General features: G+C 40.4%; 1 long non-coding RNA gene across 3 annotated transcripts in view; it reads right to left on the bottom strand.

Moving 5' to 3' along the window:
• LOC103691475 (uncharacterized) overlaps nt 1–26,607 on the bottom strand; it is a 49,972-nt gene continuing 23,365 nt past the window's right edge. Inside the window, exons 3-6 of one of the 3 annotated variants that reach the window (XR_005500713.2) lie at nt 24,232–24,368; nt 7,211–7,476; nt 2,712–2,854; nt 1–702 (exon numbers count right to left, since the gene is read on the bottom strand). This is a non-coding gene — a long non-coding RNA (uncharacterized LOC103691475). Of the gene's footprint in view, nt 703–2,711; nt 7,477–24,231; nt 24,369–26,607 lie in introns of all 3 variants that reach the window. The other 2 variants (XR_005500712.2, XR_005500714.2) reach the window with 2 other exon arrangements.

The raw sequence follows: 26,607 nt of genomic DNA, 5'->3' as shown, positions 1-26,607 counted from the left end.
TCCACTGGTGAGGTGGGCCACCTGTGAGGCAGCTCAAAAAGTGGCATGGTTTGAGAAGTCTTAGAAAAATGCCAGACTCAGATGAAATCTACATTTTTAAAAATTCAAGAAATGAACTGAAAGCTTAGTAGTCTGGGGTAGCCAAATGTAGAACAGTCTGAGGAAACTAAGATGTCACCAAAAGCCCCTTTCATGGAACCATTAATCCTTACATTAAAGGAGGAGCCCTCTGGTCCATGGCTGGGCAGGGAACTGGTTACACCACCAGAGGAATCTAGGATCCCTACCAGTTAGAATTCATAAGACCAACAAAGGAACAAGAGTTCACAACCTGTTTTGGAGATGTGTTTTATGAATACTTTACAATGACACAAAATTGTAACCAAAACGGTAGCCCTTACTACATACGTGAAAGGATGTTCTTCCTCTACCTCATTTAATCAAGGTTTCTTTATCATGAGATGAGTGTTAACTTTTACCAAAGGTATGTTCATGCTTTGTTGAGATGATCATGTGATTTTTGTCCTTAAATATAATTATAGCACTGTATTTCAATTATACCTTTAGATATGTAGATGTATTCTTGCCTCCAAGAAATAAAATAAATAAGGTCATAGGACATGATCTTCTTTTTTCTTTTCTTTCATTGAAAAATAATTTTAAGGTGAGGGGGAGGAGTTAGGAGTCTTATGTACAGGAGACCTGGAAAGGGAATAACATTTGAAATGTAAATAAGAAATATCCAGTTAAAAAAAGAGAAAAAATCTAATAATCTTTTAAAATATATATCAATAATAAATATCCTCTTGGACAAATGGAAAAATAAAAATCATAAGATGATGAATAATAGAGAAAGATAGTCCAAATAAATATTTTTTAAATTAAAAAATAATTTTTTTCTCATACAATAAATCCAAATTATAGTTCCCCATCCCTCTACTACTCCCAGCTCCTCCCCACCTCCCCTCCCTTCTGGATTCACTCCTTTTCTGTCTCTCATTAGAAAAGAAGAGACTTCCAAGAGATAAAAACCAAGCCTTAGAAAAATAAAATATAAGATAAAGCAAAAACTATCAAATCAAAGTTAGACCGAACAATCCAAGAGGAGGAAGAGCAAGCAATAGAGTCAGAGACCCCCTCATTGGCCATGAGTCCCATAAAAATACTAAGCTAATAGCTATAATATAAATGCAAAAGGCATGGTGTAGACCCATGTAGGTTCTTGCTGCTTCTGTCTCTGTGAGCTCATGTGTGTATTGCTTAGTTAATTCATGGGACCATATTTTCCTGGTGTCCTCCATACCTTCTGGGTCTTACAATCTTTCCTACTCTTCCACAGGATTCTCTGAACGCTGAGAAGATGGATTTGATGGAGAACTTCCATTTAGGCTCTCTCTCTCTCCAGTTATTTAACTATGGATTTCCGCATCTGTTCATATCTACTGCCAGCATAAGCTCTGATAATGACTGGATAAGACAATGTTTTATAAGTATAGTAGAGTATCACTAGGAATACAGGCTTCTTAATGGTCTCCTGAATTCAGCATACATGTATTCTCTTAGGAAATTTTAGATCTATACTCATCAAGGAATCTGTTTATTGCCTTTGTTTTTTGTGTCCTTGTCTGATTTTTTTTTTTTAGAAATTCTGGCTTCATGTAGTAAATTTAATAATGTTCCTTCCCCTTTCTATTTTATTGAGTATTGAAAGTGTATCAGAATTTGGCTGTGAATCCACTTTGCTTTTCTGGGAAATTCTTTATGACTGTTTCAATTTTGTTATACATTTTAAATCTATTTATATTCTTTGCAGAATCCTAGTTTGATTTTGTGTAATATACCTGTCCAGGAACTTAGACATTTCTTCTAGGTTTTCAAGAATGTCGTGATATAGGTTTTCAAAGTCTTCTCTAATAATCACCTGGATCTTCTGGGAAACTATGATGTCCTTTTTACCTTTTATGTTTATAATTGGAGTCTTAGTTCTCTTTCTTTTGGTTTGATTGACTCAGCATTAGTCAATTTTATCTGATATTTTCAAAGACCCAACTGTTGATCTGACTGATAAGAACTGGTCTGAGTCTCTGTTGTATAAATTACTGCCCTGCTCTTTATTAGTCCTTGCTCTGGTTTTCTTCTTGATGGCATTTTCCCATGAATCCTCCCTTTCTTTCAGATATCTACTCCCTGTATGGATTTCTGAGCAGTTTGTATCTCCTAGCGAATCAGAAATATAGTCATAAAATCTCACCAACATGACTGCCTAAATAGGAGCTGAACAACGACAGCAAAAAAAGACATGCTATAGTATATGGAGGAAACTCAAGAGGACTCAACCATACACAGAGAACTAAGGAATGCTGAGATCAGAAGTCATATTCCTTGAGGAAGAACACACCAATTGGTTATCCAATACTAAATGGTCAGCCCTGAAAACATGTACTCAGTTAAAATTATGCCAAGTGAGCAAATTATATTTAGCAATATATATGTATCTAGACATATATGCACGCATATAACAACAGCTAATGAAAAAAGAGACTAACAATTTGCAAGTAAGGAGGGGTGTGTGGGAAGTTTTGAAGAGAAGAAGAGAAAGGGAAAAATGGTGTATTTATATAATATCAAAAATAAAAGAAATATTTTTAAGATAACCCCCCAAAAAGGGAACAATGTTCTCAATTTGTTTTACTGCCAGGCATACAACTTACTCTGTGTTGCAGGTAGCTGAAGGCTGGCAAAGGTCCACTCAACTCTAAATCATATCATGGAAAGCTCCACGTTCAATGCTGGTAATCATATTCCATCGGGAAGATTATTTGGGCTAATACTCAGCAAATACACACCAGCAGCCCTAGCACAGCAACCAGAGTTAACGGAAGGTTAATGGAGTCAGGAAGGTCTTCATTTTAGATGGTTAACTACACGTGCCCAACAGGATGCTAATACTTTCAGAAACTAACATATTAAGAAGAGTAGACTTATTAATCAGGGTAGTAATTGCCGGGAAATTGCATTAGACAAAGAACCACTGAAAATACAAAGAATCTTCAGCCTTGGAAAAAGATGTGGAATGAGCTAGAGCCAGGGAGACTATGAACTCTGCTTCCCAATATATAAATGGACTTCATGTGGCTAAGAAATTAGATTTATTCCACGTAGTTCCAACAGGAAGAATGACGCACGGTGATTGGAAGTCACAATGAGGCTGACGTCAGTTTCACACAAAGAAGAGCTCTGGAATCCTGGTTCTGCCCAACAATGGAAATGGCTCTGTAAGGTAGTGGATCTTCCATCACTGGGGCAGGAAACGGCAATGATTCTAGTACTGGTGCTGCAGTAGTGTGTAGTTCTGTTCCAGCAGGTGAGCAAGAGATCGGTGCTCACCAAATCTGAGTGTTCCTCTATGGTGTCAATGTAATATTTTTGAAATAGACGGGTTTTTCAAATAGTTTTCGGTTAACAGCAAAATTGAAGAGAAAAAAAAAATGTTTCCACATTTCTCTTCCTCTATCCACACAATCTTCTTTACCATAAATATTTAAACCAGAGTGGAGCGTTTCTGTTATTTCTATTTTTTCTTCTGATGTGTTCTTTGTAGATATAGTATTACATAACTTAGGATAGTATCAAATGTAGGATCTTCCCACACAAGTTCTGTGAGTGTGGGAGTAACAGGCATAGGCCACCATGCCTAAAAATGTGTTCGTGGGCTGGGGATTTAGCTCAGTGGTTAGAGCGCTTACCTAGGAAGCGCAAGGCCCTGGGTTCGGTCCCCAGCTCCGAAAAAAAGAACCAAAAAAAAAAATGTGTTCGTTATGATGATAGTGTATACTAACATTCACATTTAGTGTTGTAAGTCCACAATTTTGATGAATACATAATGATATAACAATACATATTTTTAAAGCACCTTTTATTTAAACTTTCAAATAATTAATGCTCACCCACATTCCAAATTTCCAGTATTTCAAACTTCACTACATGTGGTATAAATAAAACTACTGGCTGACATTTAGCAGGAACAGTCTTGTTCTTCAGAGTCAAATTTCTCAAAATTGTGTTTCATGTAGTTCTTAAAAGTGGGGTGATTTTTATAAGTTTGACCTTATAGCAAAGTGTTGTCCTTTCTAAAATGAAGTAGTTGCACTCTTTTGGTGTCAGTATACTTCATTATACTACAACACATAACACTGAGTAAACTATAAACAATTAAAAGTTTTATGATTATTCATACATCTTTATTATTTATTACATTCTTTAGATTTGTAAAGAATTTCCACACATAAATATCTTCCTTTTCTCAAGTATAAACACCTGATTAACCCCCTCAAAGGGTAAATTATCTGCATAAGATTTCTCTCAAATATGAATTTACTGATCTTGACTAAGGATTGAGATTTTTATCAGAAACCTGGTCACATTCTTTACATGCTAATTTCTAGGTGTATGCGAAAAATTTATCTTTAGACCCACAGGGAAATATAGCTTTCAGTTCTCATCAACGAAGTTTCTTTCTGCAACAGAGGCTACTACAGAGATCCACAGCTGATTAAAATGCAGAGACTTAGTGACATCAGGATGTCCAGCAGCAGCTAATAAATCTACGCCTATATACAGGGCTTACAGAACGTCACTAAAGAAGGAACACAGCCAGAGGACCACGGAGCATGCTGCCAGATAGACTTCTAGTTATGATAAGGTGGGGGGATATTTTTTATTTATTTACATTTCAAATGTTATCCTCCCAGTTTCCCATCCATAAACCCTGTATCCCATCACCCCTCCCGTTCTTCTATGAGGGTGTTCCCCCACCCACACACCCACAGCTTCCAGTTTCCCCATTCTTATGGTTGCCTAACCAAGACCTGCATAATGACAGCACCAGTCAAGAAGTCAACATGGATAGGATAAATTTAACAAGGCCCTACCCCTAGATGAAGAACCATGTCAATCAATCAATGCCAAGAGAGGGAGAATCAGTCTCCTCCAGGGATGTGACCCTGATAGGTTATGTAGTCCCAAGGAGTCAGTCAGTCAAAGAACTAGTGTTCATAAGAACAATAATGAATGGGCTCAATAGGCTGTGGGGGTAGATGTATGTGTGTGGGTTATATGTGCACTCACAAAACAATCATAATTTTAGCAAAAAGAATCATGAACTTGAAAGGAAGTGACATGAGAGAACTTTGGGGGAGGAAGATATAAATTATGTAAATACAGTATATCAAATTCTCATCAAAATGAAATTTTAAATTAAAAAGAAATCAGAAAACCTTACACAACTTAATGATATATCTCATTTTCCTATATAAACGATAATAATACAAACCAGAAATCAGTAGAGTGTAAGAAAGAATAAAGGTAAGAGCAGAAATTCATAAAGAAGAGACTAAAAGAGAAACATACAAAATCAATCAAGGAGTTGGTTCTCTGAAGAAAAAAAAAGCAAGACTGACGAGACTATAGCCAAACTAACCAAAGGAAAGAGCTGAAAATTAATAAAATTAGAATTTAAAAATGATTACTACAGAGACTCATGAAACACAGAGAGAACAATCATGAAATACTTTAAAATTTTGTATTTCCAAAAGCATTATAAAATCTAGAAGAAAGAGTATATAAAAATGCATGGACACATATGACTAGAAAATTAAATGTAGAGTACATAACCTGTTTAAACAGACCCATGTCAGTGAATTAAATTGAGTTAATAATGAAAGATCTCTGCGTTGGTTACTTTTCTGTTACTGCAATCCAACACCGTCACCAAGGCAACTTAGGGAAAGGGTTTATTTGGGGCTTATATTTCCAAAAGGATAAAGGTCCATCACCACCACAGTAGAGGAACATTAAGGCAAGCACCATCAATGATGACATGGGAACAGCTGAGAGCTCACATCTCACACAGCAAACAGGAAGCAGAGAAAGCAAACTGGAAAGTGCATATGATTTTTTTTTGAAACTTCAAAGCCTACCATAGTGATACACTTGCTCCAGCAAGGCCACAGCCCCTAAGATACCCAAATACTGTTACCAACTGGGAACCACACATTCAGAAACCAAGAATACAGTGGACATCTCAGGAAAACTATAAAAATCTACCAATAACAACAAAAAGCTCAAGATTGCATGGGTTCACTGCCAAATTTTATGACACCTTTGAGAAAGAGATGACAATGGTCTTCAAACTACTCCATACAGCAACACGGGAAAAAAGACTATGAGTTCATCCCATGGATAGAGTATTACTCTGAAGACATACAAGTAAGGACATATGAAGGAAACTGCTATAGCTTGAAATCCTTGGTGGATACAGATGCAAAACATCTCAATAAAATCCTTATAAACCAAATTCAAGAACATCTTAATTAAGGTCAGACACTACTATCAATTTGGTTTCATTCCAGATGTGTTCAAGACACATAAGCCAATATCTATATTATGATTTGATTTATAAATAAACCAAAAGAGAGAAATCACATGTTCATTTCAATTAACATGGAAAAGTTTAACATGATTTCCTAATAACATCCCTGAAGAATCTAAGAATAAAAGGATCACATGTTGGCAAAAAGACATAAAACCATATGCAGAAAACTGTTAGCTTTCTATTACATGGGAGAGTCAATGAGAATGCTTCCTCTAAAATTGGGAACAAGACAGGGTGCACATTCTCCACTCTGTCTCAGAATAGCCTTTGAAGCCTTAGGTAGAGAATAAATACAAGAGAAAGAAATACAGGGGATATACATCAGAAAGTAAAAGGTCAAATTATCCCCATTTTTAAAACATGTATGTATTTATGTTAACTAAAACTATAACTATATATTACTTTCACCCTCCCTTTCCTCCCTCCAACCCTTTACCTGCCCCAAACACATTCCCTCTCTGAAGTTGATGTTGTCTTTTTCATTGATTATTACAGTTACATTCATATATGTGTGTATATATGCATATATGTAAAGGTATAAATACAGCCTGGTGAATATATTTTGTATTACTTTGTGTATACAGTTTCAGGGCTGGCCACTTTGTGCTGGATAACAAATGAAGGGACTTATTCCTGGCAGAGACTTGTGTTCTCTCTCTCTCTCTCTCTCTCTCTCTCTCTCTCTCTCTCTCTCTCTCTCTCTCTCTGCAGTCATTATTTGACAGTAGTAATGTGTCTAGAGGTGGGACCCAGTGAAAGTTCCCCTTTCTGTATTACCTAGCAGGTTTGTTGAAATTGTCTCTGTTCTAGTCTTGTTAGGCATCCATATAGTTGAGGTATCATTGATGTACCTCTCCCGTTATTCCTTGGAAACACGATCTCAAGCAGACTTCCTGGTTGCCTGATTCTTCACAGTTCTGGTGAAGCCCCTTCTACCACAAGGTATTGTGAGTCTTGGGTTCAGCCATCGATGTATCTGTTGGGGCTTTGCTCCCACAGTCAGCTGACCTCTGAATTATATGCAGACGTCATTTTCCAGTTTGCTGCAAAGAGAAATTTCTTTGATATAGGTGAGAATCACACTTATCTGTAGAAAATTATCTCTATTTTAATATAACATACTCCTATATTTAAAGGATCCTATGACCTTCACCAGAAATTTCTCACATCTAATAAATACTTTCAGCAAGGAAGCAGAACACAAAATCAATGTACAAACCCCAGTAGCTATCTATATATAGCAATAATAAGCTAGATAAGAAAGAATTCTACTCACATAGCTTTAAAAAGTAAAATACCCAGGAATTTATCTAACCAAGAAAGTGAAAGACCTATACAATGAAACATGAAGACAGTAAAGGTGGAAGCTAAATAAGATATCCATTCGAAGATAGAAAGACTTTCCTTGCTAATGGATTGGCAGAAATAAGATTGTGAAAACTGTCACAATATGACATGCATTGTACAAATTCAATGGAGTCTCCCCAAGAAACCCAAATATATTCCTCCCACAGCTAGAAAAGATAAATGCTAAAACTTAGTACAAAATACCCCCAAAGAGTCAAAGTAATTCTTAGTTTAAAAGGGATGGGAGTCCAGATGAATCACAATACTCAAAATCAATTTATGTTACAGAACTATGGTAACAAAAACAACATAATGCTGGCACAAAGGCAGATGTGCAAGCCAGTGGAACAGATGGAGAGAATAGAAATAAAACCACAAAGTCGCAGCGACTTAAATTTGTACAAAGCCATTAAAAGGACACATTAGAGAAAGACAGCATCTTTAGCAAATGGTGCTGTGAAAACGGGATTTCCACATGTAGAAGAATGAAGTTAGATTCCTATCTCTCATCCTACACACATTTCAATTCAGACGGATCAAAGACCTTAATGTAACATCACCAATGTTGAAAATGCTAGAGAGAAAATATCTCAACATATAAACACAGGGAAGAATTTCCTGAAAAGGACTCCAATGGCAACAAAACCATCTCAAGAATTGGCATAGTATTATGCAAAACTTAAAATCTTCCGAACAGTCAAGGAATCATCAGGGTGCCTTATCATCAAGAAAACAAATGACAAATGCTGACAAACGTGGAGAAAGGGAAACTATTATTCACCTTTGGTGACAGTGCAAACTGGTGTAGCCATTGTGGAATTTGGCATAGATGTCCTCAAAAACTAAAAATAGAATTACCATATGACCCAGCTGTACTACTTAAATGCTCTAAGTCAACATACCACAGACATAATGTACACTATGTTTAAAGCTGCATTATTTTGCAACAGCCAAATAAAAAATGATTATCAGCAAAAACTGGCCACAAACAGATTAATAAAATAAGGAATATGTAAAGAGTAGATTTTAATTAGCAGAAAAAAATTAAATGCAGTAGGAAATCATCCTCTTGAGTGAAATAAGCCAGAATTAGAAAAGTAGATACTTCATGTTCTAATCTATATGTATAACAAGATGATTAATCTTGATGTCAACTTGACTACATCTGGAATCAACTACACCCAAGCAGCTTGGCATGCCTGTGAAAGATTTTGTTAATTAGATTGTTTTGATATGAAAATATACATCATAAATCTGGATCTGAGTCTGTGGTGGCAGACTACATAAGTTGACAGAGAAGACAGAAGTTTTTACTTTTTGTTTGCTTGCCCTCATTCTCACTGGGAAGTTCATCTATCTTTCTGCTGAAGCATTCCTTCACTAGTGTTAGAACCTTCTTTATATGGATTCCAATATAGAATGGAGACCAGAAGCTACCTAAGAATCCAGTGCCACATTCAGACTGCTGAGATCTCTAGTTTCATGAACTGGACAACACTTGGATTGTTGGTCTTTACCTTGTTGGACTACATGTACCTCAGCCTGTAAGTTACCCTAATAAATAATATATATATATTAGTATGTATATTATATTAATTTTATTAATGTGTACTTTGTTGTATATTATAGTAAATAATATAAAATGTAATGTATTGTATAATTATTAAATTATACATAATATGTAAGATTTATTAGAGTAGCTTATTGTTGCAGGATATTTGATCACATTGTGTTATTTACAGACAAGCCCTGTTTCTCATTGTGGTATGGCTCAGCCTTAGAACACATATTTAGTCCCTCTGGCTAGAATACAGACATGCCCTTAGTACACATCATGAACAATGGGGTGAAGTTAGTTTGTAAAAGGAAGCACTCATGTTTGAAAGTGGTATCTAATTGAGTAACAGACAATGTGATGAATCAGAGAAATATTTGACAGAATAGGATGTGCCCAGCTCTCACAAGAAGAGAGAGAAAAAGGAAGCTACTAAAGAGAGCAGTGAAGAGAGACAAGAAAGTAAAAAGAAAAAGGGAAAGAGAGAGTTTTACCAGGACAGTTTTACAAAGATAGGTTGAAGAGAGAGAACAAGCTAAATACAAAGAAAGACAGAATGAGCCAGAGAATGAGAAGGAGTCAGATGATTAAAACATATTGTTAGAGTTAGTTTGAGATCAAGCAGAGAAATTCATTCAGGAGAGGCTGAGAGAGGAAACCCATATTTAATCAGTCTAGTTGGAGAGGAGTTTGATAACAGAACAACTGAGTTGAATCAGAGAGCAGGATCAGAACGAACTAGGAAGGAATGAGCTGTTCAACAATAAGTCTCAAAGGCTGAAAATATTCTAGGCCTAAATTAGGTTGTACAGAGCTTAGAAGCTTCCAAGACTAGGCCTAGGTTAGCAGACTGAGGCAGTAAACCAAGGAGATGACAATTATTACAGGAGAATAAAGGTTACATTTATATCTTGTGCTCAATGTGGTTGGAAGGAACACCCAGTATGATTAGAAAAGAAAACGGACAACATTGCAGAAAGCAGAGGACATCTGACTAAAAAAAGAAAAATGTTACAGAAGACAGAAGACATCTACAGAAAGTTGCAGGGGAGAAATTTGCCTTGGATTGTCTCCAGAGGAACCATCCATTCTTTGTGTTCAGCTGAATGCCCTGGGAGACTGGGGTGACACCAAATTGGCAAGAGCCTCCAGCCCAGAGCAAGAACAATACAGGAGCCTCTAAGACAGCAAATTATCATCAAATCACAGTAAGCCACCACAAAAGACTATTTTAATTATACAGGGAGACTCTTCCTGCATTTAAAAATGGGAAACTCCATTTCAGATCCCTTAAGACCAAGGATAGGACTAGAGGGGATAGAAACATTGCTTGGAAACATCGTCTTAGTACTCACCGCAATTTTACTCACTGAGTAAACCCCTTCAATTGTAACCTTTACATTTTTCCTCTCAGAAAAATAAGATTGAAAAATAACTGTACAATAAGAAAAATTAGCTTTGGTAATACAAAGGCTTGAGTGACAAAAGACAGAGGACGTGAACAGGAGCTGCTCAATTGTGAACCTGTGGGACACAGTGTAATTGAAGATCAATAGACAACCAACAATTTGTAAAAAGCCATCCCCCCCGGTGTGGAGCTGGGCAAGGAATATAAGTGGCTAAATGCCTATTTATGTGTGGATTCATAAGTATCTAATTGTAAATTGATAGAAAGGGAGAATAAGACTAGGCAAAAGACACTGGATTGTAGAAAAAAACAGCTAAATCAAATCAACATGTTTATTTTGATGTTATTTTAATGTAAAAATCAGAGAATGTGCTACATTGTGGAAGAAGTTTTGCCTATGAAATACTATGGGTTCCATCAAAATTGATAAAGATCTGATCTAAGTAAGAGAAGCTTCCGCATAAAAGGCATAACTCAAGAAAGAAAAAGATGAAGAAAGAGAGCAATGTAAATGACAGAGAAAGCACCCCTAATACCCCTGCACAGTGACAGCTCAACAAACCACCGGAAGGACAAGACAAATTGCAAGAATTTGCAAGAATAAAATTGCAAAGAAAGAAATAGAAGTGTTGATATTTGTAGATGATATAATAGTATACATTAGTGACCACAAAAACTCTACTAGAGAACTCCTCCAGCTGATAAGCACATTCAGCAGTGTCCAGGCAAAATTAACCAAAAAAAATTGTATTCCTCTTTTATACAAACAATATACTTGTTAAGAAAGAAATTAGGGAAACAACACCCTCTACAATAGCCACAAATAATATAAAATGTCTTAGTGTAACTCTAACCAAGCAAGTGAAAGATTTGTATGACAAGAATGTCAAGTCTCTGAAGAGAGAAATTTGAGAAGATACCAGAAGATGGAAAAAATCTCCCATGCTTATCACCATCCCTGACTTCAAGTTGTACTACAGAGCAACCATAATAAAAACTGCATGGTATTGTTACAGAAACAGATAGGTTCATCAATGGAATCAAATTGAAATTCAGAAATAAACTGACACATCTACAGATGCTTGATTTTTTGACAAAGAAGCCAAAGCTACATAATGGAAAAAAGAAATCATCTTCAACAAATGGTGCTGTTCTAACTGGATGTCTACACTGAGAAGAATGCAAATAGATCCATGTTTATCACCCTGCACAAAACTCAAATCCATGTGGATTGAAGACCTCAACAAAAAACTGGACACACTAAATCTAATAGAAGAGAAACTGGGGAATAGCCTTTGGTACAAGAGACAACCTCACGAACAGAACACCAATGGCTTAGATACTAAGATCAACAATTGATAAATGAAACCTCATGAAACCTAAAAGCTTCTGCAAGGCAAAGAGCACTATCATTAAGACAAAAGATCAGTCTAAAGAATGAGAAAAAATCTTCACCAACCTTACATCTGACAAAGGGCTACTATTCAAAATATATAAAGAACTCAAGAATTAGACACCAACAACACAAATAGCCCAATTTTAAAATCAGGCACAGGGCTAAACAGAGAATTTTCAAATAGAAATCTCAAATGGTGGAGAAAGACTTAAATGTTCAACCTCTTAATCATCAGGGAAATGCAAATCAAAATGATCCTGAGATTCTATCTTATCCCCCTCAGAGTGTAAGGCTAAGATCAAAGTGACAGCACATTCTGGCCAGGGTGTGTAATAACAGGAGCACTCCTCCATTGCTGGTAGAAATGCAAACTTGTACAACCACTCTTGAAATCAATTTGGCCATTTCTCAGAAAATTAAGAATCGTTCTACCTCAAGACCCAGCTATACCACTCTTGGGTAAACATCCAACAATATGCTCCAGCATATAACAAAGATACATGCTCCACTATGTTCATAGAATCTTCATTCCTAATAGCCAGAAGCTAGAAACAACCCAGATATCCCTTAACAGAAGAATGGATACAGAAAATGTGGTACATATATACAATGAAGTACTACTCAGATATTAAAAACAATGACTTCATGAATTTTCCAGGCAAATGAATGGACCTAGGAAAGGTCATCCTGAGTGAAATAACCCAGACCAGAAAGGGCATGCATGATATGTACTCACTTATAAGGGATTATCAGCCATAGAGTACAGGATACCCACACTACAATCCACAGACCCAAAGAAACTAAACAACAAGAAGGGTCCAAGGGAGCATGCTCGAATCTCACTCAGAAGGGGAAATAAAATAGTTATCAAAGGTGGATGGAGGGAGGGAACTGGATGGGAAAGGGGGTGGGGGAGGGGAAAGGGTGGAGGAGATCAGATGTAGAGAGAGTGAGGGATCAAAGGCCAAGAGAATGAATGGAAATCAGTGGCAAGCAGAGGGGGCATGTCTAGTATGTGCCAGAACCCTGAGACAAGGGAGTCTCTAGAGAGTTTATGAGGGTAGCTGAGACTCCTAGCAGTGGGGATATGGAGCCTGAAGTGGCCACCTACTGTAGCCATGTGAATTAGCACAATAACCCTCCATGAAACTTTCAACCCAAAATGTGTCCTGCTTATAAGAAGTGCAGGGACAAAGATGAAGCAGAGACTGGAGTGGGGTGGGGGGATGGGGTGGGGATAGCCAATCAATGACTGGCTCAACTTGAGACCTATCCCATGGGCAAGAACCAATCTGTGACACCATTAATGATATTCTGTTAGATTTACAGACAGGAACCTAGAATAACTGTCCTCTGAGAGGTTGCACCCAATAGCTGACTGAAACACATGCTGAGACACAAGGGTTGGGGGTGGTATTGTGGAAGAGTTGGAGGAAAGATTGAGGAACCCAAAGGGGATAGGGAGTCCATAATAAGACCAACAGAGTCAACTAACTCTGTCCCCAGAGATTGAACTACAAACCAAAGAGAATACATGGGCTAGACCTAGGCCTTCCACACAAATGTAGCAGATGTGCAGCTTGGTCTTCATGCTGGCACACCAACAACTGAAGTGGGAACTGTTTCTGACTCTGTTGCCTACCTGTGGATCCTATTCTCCTAACTGGGCTGCCTTGTATGGCCTCAGTAGGAGAGGATGTCCTGATTCCTGTGGTGATTTGATGTGCCAAGGTGAACTGATATGGAGGGCCCTCCCCCTTCTCAGAGCGGAGGAGGAGGGGAGGGTGGGAGCACTCGGAGGGTGGGGAGACTGGGAGAAGAGACTGGGCTAAGATCAGTATGTAAAGTGGAGAAAGAAAAGAAAGAAAGAGAGAGGGAGGGAGGGAGGGAAGGAGGGAGGGAGAGAAGGAGGGAGGGAGGGAGGGGGGAAAAAGAAAGGGAGGAAGCAAGGGAAACGTTTACAAATAAAAATATAAATGCACACCAAAAGAAAAATAGAATTTAAGATAGTCAGAAGGAAGTGAGGACAGGAGGTTAGAGAAGGACATTCAGAGAAGATTGTTGAGGTTGAAATAATCATCTGAATAAGTTCAAAGTCCTGACTAGAAGGAGGATGTCTGAAACTGGGGGTTAATGATTGGGTGTATTTCTTTGGAAATAAGGAAATCAGAGTTATTTCCTTGTGAGCAAGTAGCTGAAACCACAGTCAACTCTAATGAGAAGACTGAAAAACTGTTGAGTCCTGGGAACTAGAATACTTTCAGGTAGAGAAGAGTATCACTGAGCATCCTGAGAGATGTAGTGTTGGAGGAAATGACAGTAAACCATTGCAAAAGTTTCCAGCACCTTTTTTTTTCTGGACTAGAGAGGAAATGACTGCAGCAAATGGGATGCAGAGGTCAGTGGGGTGGACTGAGTGGAATGTTTGCTGCAGGAATGAGATGAGCTGATACACACAAGGGTCTTAACACAGCCTTCAGATGGAGTTTGATCATCTTGAGGAAAATGAGCTTGGCCTCCAGACCTAATAAAGTAAGCCTCTTTCCCACGGAGAATAGTGCTGGTTCCTGAGGACCTGGAGGGCCTGCAGCCTCAGAGGGATTAGTCAGAAGCAGGCTTGGTTCCTGTTCAGAACAGTAGCTCTCCTATACATGCCTTTCATTATGATTCATACCAACTTGAAGAAAAAATATTCAGCTGCCTCATCCTGGTCTTAACTCCTGTTTGCAGTCATCTGTGTATGGAAGGAAGGGAGCAACTGTGAGGCTCTCACATTGCGACTGGAGGAATTCCAGATGCCAAAGACCCTGAAGAAACTGGCCATAGGATCTGGCTACCACTCTGGTTTCCATCAGCAAACAAGACCCTAAACAGTACATTCAAAAGCTCAGTCATCCCAGGGTCACAGCTGAGGTCAAACCACAGCCCTACTTCCAGGTGTGGGACAAGGACTCTTCATACAAAACCCCAGCCCTGGGCTGCAGAAGATCTGAAAGAATTATCCAAACATGAAAATAAAGTGTCCTAGAGGGGCCAGGGCCAGGAGTCAAGTTCAATGCAGAAACCCTGTGCGGCCATCTTTAAGACCATCTGAGTGTATCTTTGATAGAGGCCACAGATTTTCCCTTCAACACCACTGACTGGGAGGGTTGCCTGCCTAAAGGACCAAGCTTGGGCCATCACACAGGTATGCAGCAGTCTCCTTTGTAGGATCTCTGAAATCCTCCCAGCTGGGCTGGCTGAGAGGTTGGTATGTGTCTTAGTTAGGGTTCCCATTGTTTCAAGGAAACACCATCTCCAAAAGAGCAAATTGGGGAGGAAAGGGTTTATTTTGCTTACATTTGTACATTGTTGTTCATCACCAAAAGAAAGTCAGAACAGGAACTTAACCAGGTCAGGAACCTGGAGGCAAGAACTGACACAGAGGCCATGAAGGGGTACTGCTTACTGGCTTGCTCCACCTCCTTTCCTATAGAATCCAGTACTATCAACCCAGGTGTGGTCCCACCCACAATGGGCTGGGCCTACCCCCATTGGTCAGTAATTGAGAAAATGCCTTCCACCTGGGTCTCATGGAGGCATTTTTTTAAACAGTGTTTGTGTGAAGGTCAGAGGATACCTTCATGGACTCAGTTCTCTCCATCTACCTTTATGTGGATTACAAAAACTGAACGCAGGTTCGCAGGCTCATACTGAACGTGCCTTTACCCACTGAGCCATCTCACCAGCCCCTAGAGTTGTATTCTATCCATATCCTTAGAACATGAACGTATAGTCTCATGACTATTAAAAGCACATATCCCTGAGTCAATTTTATAATAAAATCTGGGTCTACCACTAAATAAATACTCTTGGGGAAATTATCTAAACATTGGGTTAGTTCTCCCTGCAAAACAAAGCAAAAATATTTTAATATCTACCTCGGAGAGTTGCCGTGAGAATTATATGTGAAGCAATTAACACCTACCTGACACTTACTGAGCATTCAGGAAGTTGATATTGTTCTTACTAATGAAGAGATAACATCCAAAATCACATTCCCCCATTCTTTTAGCTGGGTAGAAATTATTGGATTGTCGACCAACCACAATGGAATGTTTTTTTGTTTGTGTACAAATAAGTGTGTCTTAGTTAGTATGTGTCTGTGTCTGTTTCTCTCTGTTTCTGTGTGTGTCTGTGTCTGTGTGTTTGGGTGTCTGGGCCTGTGTGTGTGTTTTGCCTAAATAAGAGTAGTAAGCTTTTCTCTGCACTTTACAGATTTTCTTTCAGCTCTCAGTTGTAAAAATGAATTGTAAAGGCTTTCAGGTTATAGAATATAAATGTAATTATGAGAAATAAAAAGTAGGTTAAATACTGGACATGAGAAGTTAAAACTAAAGGCAAACAGGGGACTTTTTTCTTCCATTTTTATTAAATTGGGTATTTCTTATTTACATTTCAAATGTTATTCCCTTTCCAGATTTCCAGGCCATCAGCCCTCCCCCTCCCCTTTTATATAGGTGTTCCCCTCCCCATCTTCCCCCCATTACCACCCCCCAACAATCCCATACACTGGGAGTCCAGCCTTGGCAGGACCAAGGGCTTCCCCTTCCACTGGTGCTCTTACTAGGATATGCATTGCTACCTATGAGGTCAGAGTCCAGGGTCAGTCCATGTATAGTCTTTGGGTAGTGGCTTAGTCCCTGGAAGCTCTGGTTGGTTGACATTGTTGTTCTTATGGGGTCTCAGGCCCTTCAAGCTCTTCCAGTCCATTCTCTGATTCCTTCAACAGGGGTCCTGTTCTCAGTACAACGGTTTGCTGCTGGAATTCACCTGTGTATTTGCTGTATTCTGGCTGTGTCTCTCAGGAGAGATCTACATCTGGTTCCTCTCGGCCTGCACTTCTTTGCTTCAACCATCTTTTTTTTTTTTTTTTTTTTTTTGCGTCTCTATCTTTTTTGTAGGAGTCAAACCTATTAACTAGTTTCTTTAACACACATGGACCTATAATCAGAAGCAGAAGCAAAACTAAGAAGGGTCCCATAAGGGAAGATATCAGAGTAGTCATCCAAGGAGATCTACTAAACCAGCTCTCAAACCATCCCTGATGCGCTTCTCTGTCTGTCTTTTGTCTAACCTTTCTCTAAGTTTATTCATGGAGTCTTTAATTACTCCTGAATGGTCTGCATAGAAGCAACATTCTTCTTTCAGTGTAGCACACAGACTCCTTCTTTAAGGAATATCAGGTCTAATCTTCTCCTATTCTGAAGGACTACCTCTGAGAGGGAGGTTAGGTATTCTTGGAGGTCAGCTAAAAAGTCTTTCACTCTTTTTATATCTGAGTCAATGGCAGTTCTGAATTCTCTATAAGCCTTGCATTGCAGGGCAATGGCAGATGTCCTTGTGCTGCCCTTGCAGCACCTAGATAGCCTTAAGTAATTCTCAACTCTTTTTTTTTTTTTTACTAAGTCTTTAGCATCAGGATTCCAATCTGGACACTATCTAAACCTACACACCAAGGTCATGACTAGCTTTTAGAACTTCTAAACTTATACAGATTGTGATCCCTGAGGCACAGTCCCAAGAAGTGTTAGGAGTACTAACATATGCAAGGTTACATCATTTGTAATAAAAATCAAGCCTATCTCTATACCTATCTCGATGGAACCCAGGGCAAACATGCTGAGTGTCCCTCTAGGTCCCAGCTCTCAGTCCCAACAGCTAGTACACGGCTGGTGAGGGCTGAGAATTGATGGCTGTCAGGGTGGTCAGCAGCACCAGGTACGGTCCTTTCCAGTGAGGCTCGAGTATCTGGGTTCGGTGCCATCGTATGTAGCCGAGTCTCTGACCTGGAACTGATGAGATGTCTTGGGGGTCCCCGGGGCATAGGCTGCTGCCAGCTGTGACCAGACTTCTTTCTGTATCACCTGTAGGTCTTTTAGCCTGGCATACAAATCATTATTACTATGACATGTTGGTTTAGTAACATCATCCAATACAGTCAGAGGAGCTGAGGCCCCATATAAGATCTCAAAGGGGGTAAGGCTGAATCTGGAAGGGGTATTTCTTGCTCTGAAGAGAGCAAGAGGGAAGGAGTGCCACCCAGTCTGCGCCAGTCTCCATGGTCAATTTAATTTGGTCAGGGTCTCTTTTAGACTCTACCTGTCCTGAACTTTGAGGTCTGTAAATACAATGTAATTTCCAATCGACCTCTAAATACTTGGCCACACCCTGGCTTACCCTGGCAACGAAAGTAGGGCCGTTGTCTGACCAGATTACCTTGGGCATTCCAAATCGGGGGAAGATTTCTTCCAGTATCTTCTTGATGATTGTAGAGCCCGTCTCTTGTTTGGTGAGGAAAGTTTTTGTCTATTCCTGAAAAGGTATCTACAAGCACTAGGAGGTACTCGTGATCATATTTTCTTAGTTTTATCTCAGTGAAGTTTACTTTGACTTCTCACTAAACTCTCTAGGTCTTTTTGTCCTGTTTGTTTGTTAAGCATTTATTTATTGACATATCTTATATTTTTTACTGCCTTTCTGGCTAAAATCTTAAAGTCTATTATATACACCTTAACTCTTTGGACAAGCTTCTTATCTAAGTTGAGTCCATTTCTGTATTTGGCAAAGTGAGTCTTTTGTTTGTTCTCTGAGGAATATAGTTTTCCCTCAAGTGTGCCATTTTCCTTTTTTTTTTTGTTTGTTTGTTTTTTGTTTTTTGTTTACACAGTGTGGGCCTTTTCTTCTGTTGTACATTCTAAGTGAGGCCATCCCTTAGTCCAATCCCAGTTCCCAGTGGCTGTCTCTTGAAGGCCTGTCACCAGGATAGGCTCCTGCATAGCCATTTTCCGAGCCACTTTATCTGCTTTGTTACTGCCCCATGCCACTGAATCTCTTCCCTCCTGATATCCTGAGCAATGAATAGTACTCACAGTTGTTGGCTTCACCAGGGCATCCAAGAGACGGCAAAGGCATCTGCGGCACTGATGTGCTGGGGGGTTGAGGTTCAGCCATCCCAGATGACATTGTGTTGTCCACCATGGCAGCACCCACTTATCTCTGACCTTCATGAAGAGAACTGTTCCCGTCTGTAGACAAGGTAGCCTCGGCTTTCAGCAGGGGTCAATCAACCAGTCCCAGAGGTCTTTCCTCCACCCATGGGCTTCTGCCAGTGCTTGACACTCATGTTTGCTTCATCCATCTTATCTAGTTTGGTGGCTGTATATGTATGGGCCACATGTGGAGCAGGCTCTGAATGGCCGTTCCTTCAGTCTCTGTTCTAAACTTTGCCTCTCTATCCCCTCCTATGGGGATAGAGTATTTTGTTCCCCTTTTAAAGGAGTGAAGCATTCACATTTTGATCATCCGTCTTGAGTTTCATGTGTTCTGTGCATCTTGGGTAATTCGAGCACTTGGGCTAATATCCATTATCAATGAGTGCATACAAACAGGGGACTTTTTTTAAAAAAAGATTTATTATATATAAGTACACTGTAGCTGTCTTCAGATACACCAGAAAAGGGTATCAGATCTCTTTACAGATGGTTGTGAGCCACCATGTGGTTGCTGGGAATTGAACTCAGGACCTCTGGAAGAGTAGTCGGGTGCTCTTAACCACTGAGCCATCTCTCCAGCCCAACAGGGGACTTTTTTAAAAGGAAAATACTAATATAGTCCTGTCTGCCTGTTTTAACATTTCTCTTTGCTGATAGACCAAGACAGGCAAGGTGAGGCAAAGTAATTAATTAATTTAATTAATTAAAATAGATGTGTCCCTTAAGTCAACACAAATACCAGTTCACAATCCTTGGGTAGCCCCGATACTAAGCACTCAAAGGCTCTCATTGGAGATGAGTAATCTTTTTTCATCTAAAAGTATTTCCTTCTAAAAAATCATCTCCTACATGCTAAATTGCCAGTCACATTTCTTAAAGAAGGAGAAATAACTCAGCGCAGCAAGAGGCAATGGGTGTAGACAATAACACAGCCCTGTCTAATTCCACAGCTTAACCATTGAAGATGGAGGAGCTTTCTGGGTATGAAGCAGTTGTGGAGGATCATCTCTCCCCAGGCACTAGTCAGTTGTTAACCATTGTGGAAACACTGTTAACCACTGTTAAAAATCATTGTTAGTGTTAATGATAAATTTCTTAATTTATATCATAAAAATTTTGTTGTTTATTTTCCTGTAAATAAACAAATATACTAGGGACAGAGCAATTTGATCTCTCACTAGCAGCTACGGAATTCTTGCTTACCTGTCTGTCCTAACTGAAGGGAGTTTGGGTACAATAGCCAGGTGACCTGCTCTAATGCTAAAAACATCCTTTTGTAATGTACCGTGCACGCCTTGAGAGAGACAAGTACAAAAAGACAAGAGACAAGCCGAAAAATTACGGCTCATCACGTGGCTCCTGAGGGTGAGGCTTACAACTGGCATCTTTGCTGCCAGTTATACAGGCTTTTTCTATAACAAGCCTATGAACCCGAAATGACCTCAGGACAGTTTCCACTTTGATTGGAGAGGAAACACTTCCCCTGGTGAAAGAACAACTATAATTGGTGCTAATTCCCCCGGTAGAGTGACTACTGTGATTGCAGCTAAAAAGGCAACACTGCTGTTGCTCCAAACAATTATCTGTCATGATTGGCACAAAGAAATGCCTGCTCTGGCAAAACGAATGTCTGTTTGTATGACTATAAGTTGTTGCTGATATTAATATTAAATCACAACAGAAAAGCAACTAATATAGAATTTAGACCACAAGAGGTGTGTTGCTATAAAGAACCCAACCATGTTGGTTTCTGGAGGACTATGGAAAATTTTAGAACTTTCAATTAAATGCTATAGGCAGTGCTTTAAGGGCTTTTCCTGGAAGCCTGTGGTTGTCTGGAAGATAGTAGCTCTGAAAGTCATGTAGCCTGTAAACCCCCAGCTCATGAGATTTTGAAGACAGTCAAGGACTGGGCCTGAGACCACTTGTATATCGTATTTCAACAAAGAATCTAGCTGCCCTGATATAGCTGTCTCCTGAGAGTCTCTGCCAGAGCATGACAAATACAGCGGCGAATGCTCACAGCCAACCATTGAACTGAGAATGGGGTCCCCATTGGAGGAGTTAGAGAAAGAACTGAAAGAGCTGAAGGGGTTTGTAACACCATAAGAACAACAACACCAACCAACCAGAGCTCCCAGAGACTAAACCACCATCCAAAGAGTACACATGGACAGACCCATAACTCTAGCTGCATATTTAGTGGAGGATGGCCTTTTTGGGCACCAATGGAAGGAGAAGCCTTTGGTCCTGCCAAGGCTGGACCCCTCAGTATAGGGGAATATCAGGGCAGGGAGGCAGAAATGGATGGGCGGATAGGTTGGGGAATACCCTCATAGAAGAAGGGGGAGGGAAATGGAATGAAGGTTATGGACAGGAAATAGGGAAAGGGGATAACATTTGAAATGTAAATAAAAAATCCAATTAAAAAAAAAAGAATCCAACCGCCTACTGCCCTTGTTCTAAGATCTTTCCTTAGATTGGTCTAAATACTTCTTTTCTGGTTGTGTAAACAGGCTGCTAAGACTTAATAAATCAGGAGAGAGAAACACTTCTGGGCAACCTTCTATAGTTTTGCAACATTAGGCTTTTCAAGGGCTTCTCATAAGTAATAGTTCTTTAGCAACTTTTAATACTGTGAGATAAGTTCACTGCACAAAGAAGAAGCATCAGAGACAACAAATAGTGATAATAGGAAAAGCATCATCCAAAATGATGATAAGCAGTAACAATGGCTTACACCCACCTTCCAAGCACTAAGCAGCCCCACTTATATCCAGTGTCTGTTCTCAGAACCTCAACCCCTGGCTTTTAGGTGCAGTCTGTCAGCAACTACTCATTAGCAGCAGAGAATTCAGTAGTATATAGTGTGCTGCTATCAATTGCAACAGCTTAGTGGTGATCCTGTCTACCTGCTGGGATCCTACACACAGCAATATCACTAGAACGGTGGATGCCCAGTTTGGAAAAAATACTAATCATTCCCAATACCCACCTTGCACTTGTTCTGCTTTTAATGAGAAATGTCTCCCATGGGTGTATATGTGTTTGAACTGGTTTAAAATTTGTGATGTGAGGGGAGGTGGAGGAATCATTAGGAAGTATAGCCTTCTGGAAGGAAAGACATCACTGATGGACTTTGACAGTTTATACGCCTGCTTGACTTCCAGTTCAATCTCTCTTGGTATGTGCAATTGAAGATATGATCTAATGGCTTTATGCTTTTGGCTGCCTGCTGAAGTGCTTCCCCTGCCACTATGGACTCTATCTTTGGAACTATTAGCAAAAATAAACTCTTTCTTCCATAAGATGCTTTTGGTGTGTTGGCACTATATCACAAAAGAAAAGAAATGGTACCGGGAGTGGGATGTTGCTATAAAGAACCCATCCATATTGGTATATGGAGGAATGGGAAAGATTTGGAGAATTTAAACTAAAGAGCAAGTATGTGTTATAAGTAGAGAGTAAAGCCTAATCAGCTGATTACCTGGAAGACAGCAGTGCTGAGTAATATGGCCCATATAAGCTCAAAATATGAGGTTTAAGAGATAGTCAAGGACTTCAATAGCAACTGCTCTACAGGCCATTTGGATGTGATATTTTGACAAAGGATCTGACTGCCTTCTGCCTTTGCCTTAAGATCTATCCTGAAACCAGAGACCAGAAGAACCACACCTGGGACCTCCAACCCCAGGAAGGAATGAGCCCAAGATGATTTCCACATGGCACCACACAGGTAAGCACAAGAGAGAATCAACTCCAAGAAGATTGCCAGTCCAGTGCACTGAGGCTCAGATAGGGAGTTAGCCTGAGATGATGATTAGTCTGGCACCACTCATACCTTGGGGAAGGACCATGCCCAATATCACCCCTGTACAGTGCCATAACACACAGGCAGGGCATAGCATTCCTCTTAAGACAACCCTTGACACTCTGAGACTCCAGGCACCACTAAGAGATCCAACTAAGTGGTAGAGAAGTGAAAGAGAAAAAGAATAAGAGGGCTGTGGGCACAATGAATAGAGGCAAAGCTAAAGACTCAAGGGTAGTAAGATAGCTGGTAATAGCACCTGAGACTATGATGGGCTCCTCTCCAATGCTGCCATGTTGGGGCCATGGCCCTGCAGCAGCGGAGGCCAGTTGCCACCAAGGACCAGGCAAATGTCTCTGGTCTGAACTGCCCCTTGAAGACATGTTGATCCTTGAGAGCTGTGCAGAATTGGTCCTACTTCTGGCCTGGGCATTGATAGAGAGTTGGTCCTGTGGACATGAGAGTAAGAGAGCTGATCTTGTCTCTAACCAATTGTAGTACTATGGAGAGCAGCTCCAAACATCATCCTGGAAGCACAATAGAGCTGGCCCCAGTTGCTGGAGTTGCAGGTGAGCTGGCCCAGGGGTGTAAGATATCATGGTTGAGGAGGTAGGATCCTTCTCCTATCTCCTTTCTCACTTCTTCCAGGCTGCTACTGTTGAGGAGAATTGGCCCTGCCCCTCACCTACTTCAGCCCTCTGGAGAGCCAGTCCTGCACCTGACCTGGGCAGCAAAGTAGAGATGGCGCTGGTGGTAGGAGTGCAAGTGAGCCAGCCCCAAGAATTTGAGCATGGACAAGCTGGCTCCACAACTTGTCTGCTATGTGGCAATGTGGACATAGGATAGATAATCCTCCCCCTTCCTTGTTCCTTGACATCTATGGCAGACAGGAGAGCTGGCCCTGGTGTCATAAGAATAGGAAAACCAGCCCTGTCTGGCTGCAACACTCACAAGAGGAAGTCCTGCACCTCGCCTGAGCAGCGGGGTAGAGCTGGCCTTGGTTGCTGGAGTTGCAAGTGAACCACCTCGAGGGTGTAAGAATAGGGACTTGGCCCAGCCCCTTGACTGCTGCAAGGGTCAGGAGAGTGGGCCCTGTCTGTAGCTTGCCTGCGCAGCACAGTAGAGATGGCCCTAATAACACGGTGCTGATGAGGCAGCCTCATGGGCATAAGAGCAGGAGAGCTGGCTCTGCCTCTTGCTGGCTGTGGCATTAGATTGGCAAGTAGGGGCAGAGCAGGAGAGCTCACCCAAGTGTTGTGGGTGCAGGGAAGCTGGTGGGTGAAACAGCTCAGATGCTTCTCAGGTCCAGATCCCGGACTTTGAATTGGCTCACTCTGACATCTACTCCATCAATGAACTGCTGGAGTGCATGAAGGGGCCAATCCTGCAGATCCAAAAGTACAGGAACTCCATGACACAGGGTATCCAGTCAGGTTTCAGTGTTAACAGTGTAGCAAAAGCCAGAAACCTCTAACCAGAAACATTGCAATGAACATTTGTAAGCAAAGTGTGAACAACAGAGTATACACTGTAACACAATACAGCTTTTTTTTTTTTTTTTGGTTCTTTTTTCGGAGCTGGGGACCGAACCCAGGGCCTTGCGCTTCCTAGACAAGCGCTCTACCACTGAGCTAAATCCCCAATCCCACAATACAGCTTTTACAGAGATCTTTTTTTTCTTCTTTTGGAGGTGAGTTTGGAAGGGTAGTGGGCGGGTATGAGGGGACAGATGTGAAATTAACAAAGAACCAATAAAAAGCTAAGAAAGATAGGAAGGAAGGACAGAGAGAGGGAGGGAAGGGGAGGAGGGGAGGGGAGGGGAGGGAGGGAGGGAAGGAAGAAGATATCAAGCCATAAATAGGCCAAGAAGCCCTGAAACAGGACAAGAGGAAAGGTGAGGAAGGTAAAGCTTTCAAGCAGAAACAACAACAACAACAACAACAACAACAAAAAAGGCAGCAGAAGAAACTTGAGGGTTCAAGGCCACAGGAAGTGGCTGCTGATAACAAGTGAAAATAAAAAAGGTTCCCAAATCAACCTATTTCTTGTATGGGAGAGGACAGTGACATTCTTCCATTCTGCTTTAAACATCAGAATCCCCTGTTGTAACATCTTTTGCGGCCTATGGCTACAGTCACATGTTGTCCTAGAGCCTGCTGTACATTGAAGTACACACCTGTTTAATACAAATCATGTGATAGCTCATTAGCTCTAGATTTCATTCATTACTCCTACCTCAGCTGTGAATTTAGAACAAGCCCAGTCTGAAATTCTGCCAGAACCTGCTGCTTTGCCTTTAGCGTACTCTGAATTCGGTGTCACTTTGGATTGAACTAACTCATCTAAAAGGCAATAAAATAGTAAGAACAACAGTAACAGACTACTGCGTTTGGCAGAGGAACTTTCAAGACAGCACAACATTGAGTCTGTATATTGGTTATTGCTGATAAGTCTTATCTATGTCTGCAATAAAAACAAAGAGCCCGTGGGGCAGAAAGAAATGAAAAATGTACAGTTTTGAGAGAAAAGGAGTGTTATAGTTTACTATTACAGTCCAAGCACATACTAAAAGATGTGACTCTAATTGTTAAGAAAATTATCATCATTAAGAAGTCTGCTGCTCTGTAATGAGTGAGGGGCTGAGGGCAAAGCCCTTCCCGTGTAAGCTTCCAGCTTGTGAAACGAGAAATCCCAAGGAGCTGCTTCCTTCTAGAAAGCGATCATTTCAACATGCAACGGCTGCTGTTCATGTGGTTAAGAGCAGTGAGAGTCCATCCTAAGCTAGCAGCGGAACTCGGTAGCTCATGCATGAGGAACTAGCCCTGGAAGTACCAGAGACTAAGAGTAAGGGCATCATAAATCCCTCTACTACAGTTTCAGAGAGCCACTGAGTACCTACTCTGGAGTCACAGCAAGAAGAAGGCCCTGAGGGTCCAGGAGACCTTGAGCGGCCATTGTCTAAAGCTATGAAAGTGAGACTCAGGTTGCAGTCAAGACCCTACAAGGTGTTGGAAGGCCAGAGCCATAAGACAGGGAGAGCCATGAGTCAAAAATAGCTGCATACAAGGAGGGGAACCATCCTGAAAGAAAGATGAATACCACAGGCAGTCATGCTGGAGGGGAAGAGTCATCTAAGCCTTTTGAAACTAAAGTCCCAGAAATCAAACCTGAAGCCACAGTATTTGGCATTTGTCCTTCTGGGTTTTGGTCTTGTCTTGGTCCATTATTTTCTCACTATGCTCTCATTCCTCCATTTGGGAACGGAAATGATATTCTATGACACAGTAAGTTAGGAGGGTAGCATTTCTTTTTTCTCTTTTTCATGGGGCTATAGTTCAGAGATTACAATGAGTCTCAAAGAGACTTTGGACTTTTGAACAGTGTTGAGGCCATTAAAGGCTATGGGGACTTTTAAATCCGGACTAAATGCATTTTTCATTATGATATAGCTATGAGCCCTATGAGGGATGGTGGAGGGTAGAATGCTGTGGTTTAAAATAAAATGTCCTCCATAGGTTCATATATTTGAACATTTGGTCCCCAGTTGGTGGTGCTGTATGCAGAGACTGTAGAACCTTAGTAACTAGGCATGGCCTTGCTGGAGGAAGAATGTCAGTGGGGAT

The sequence above is a fragment of the Rattus norvegicus genome, chromosome 2, assembly GCF_036323735.1.
Source record: "Rattus norvegicus strain BN/NHsdMcwi chromosome 2, GRCr8, whole genome shotgun sequence".
Classification (NCBI taxonomy): Eukaryota; Metazoa; Chordata; class Mammalia; order Rodentia; family Muridae; genus Rattus; species Rattus norvegicus.
The sequence above is the reverse complement of the archived record's forward strand: the minus strand, read 5'-3'. Positions and strand labels throughout refer to the sequence as shown.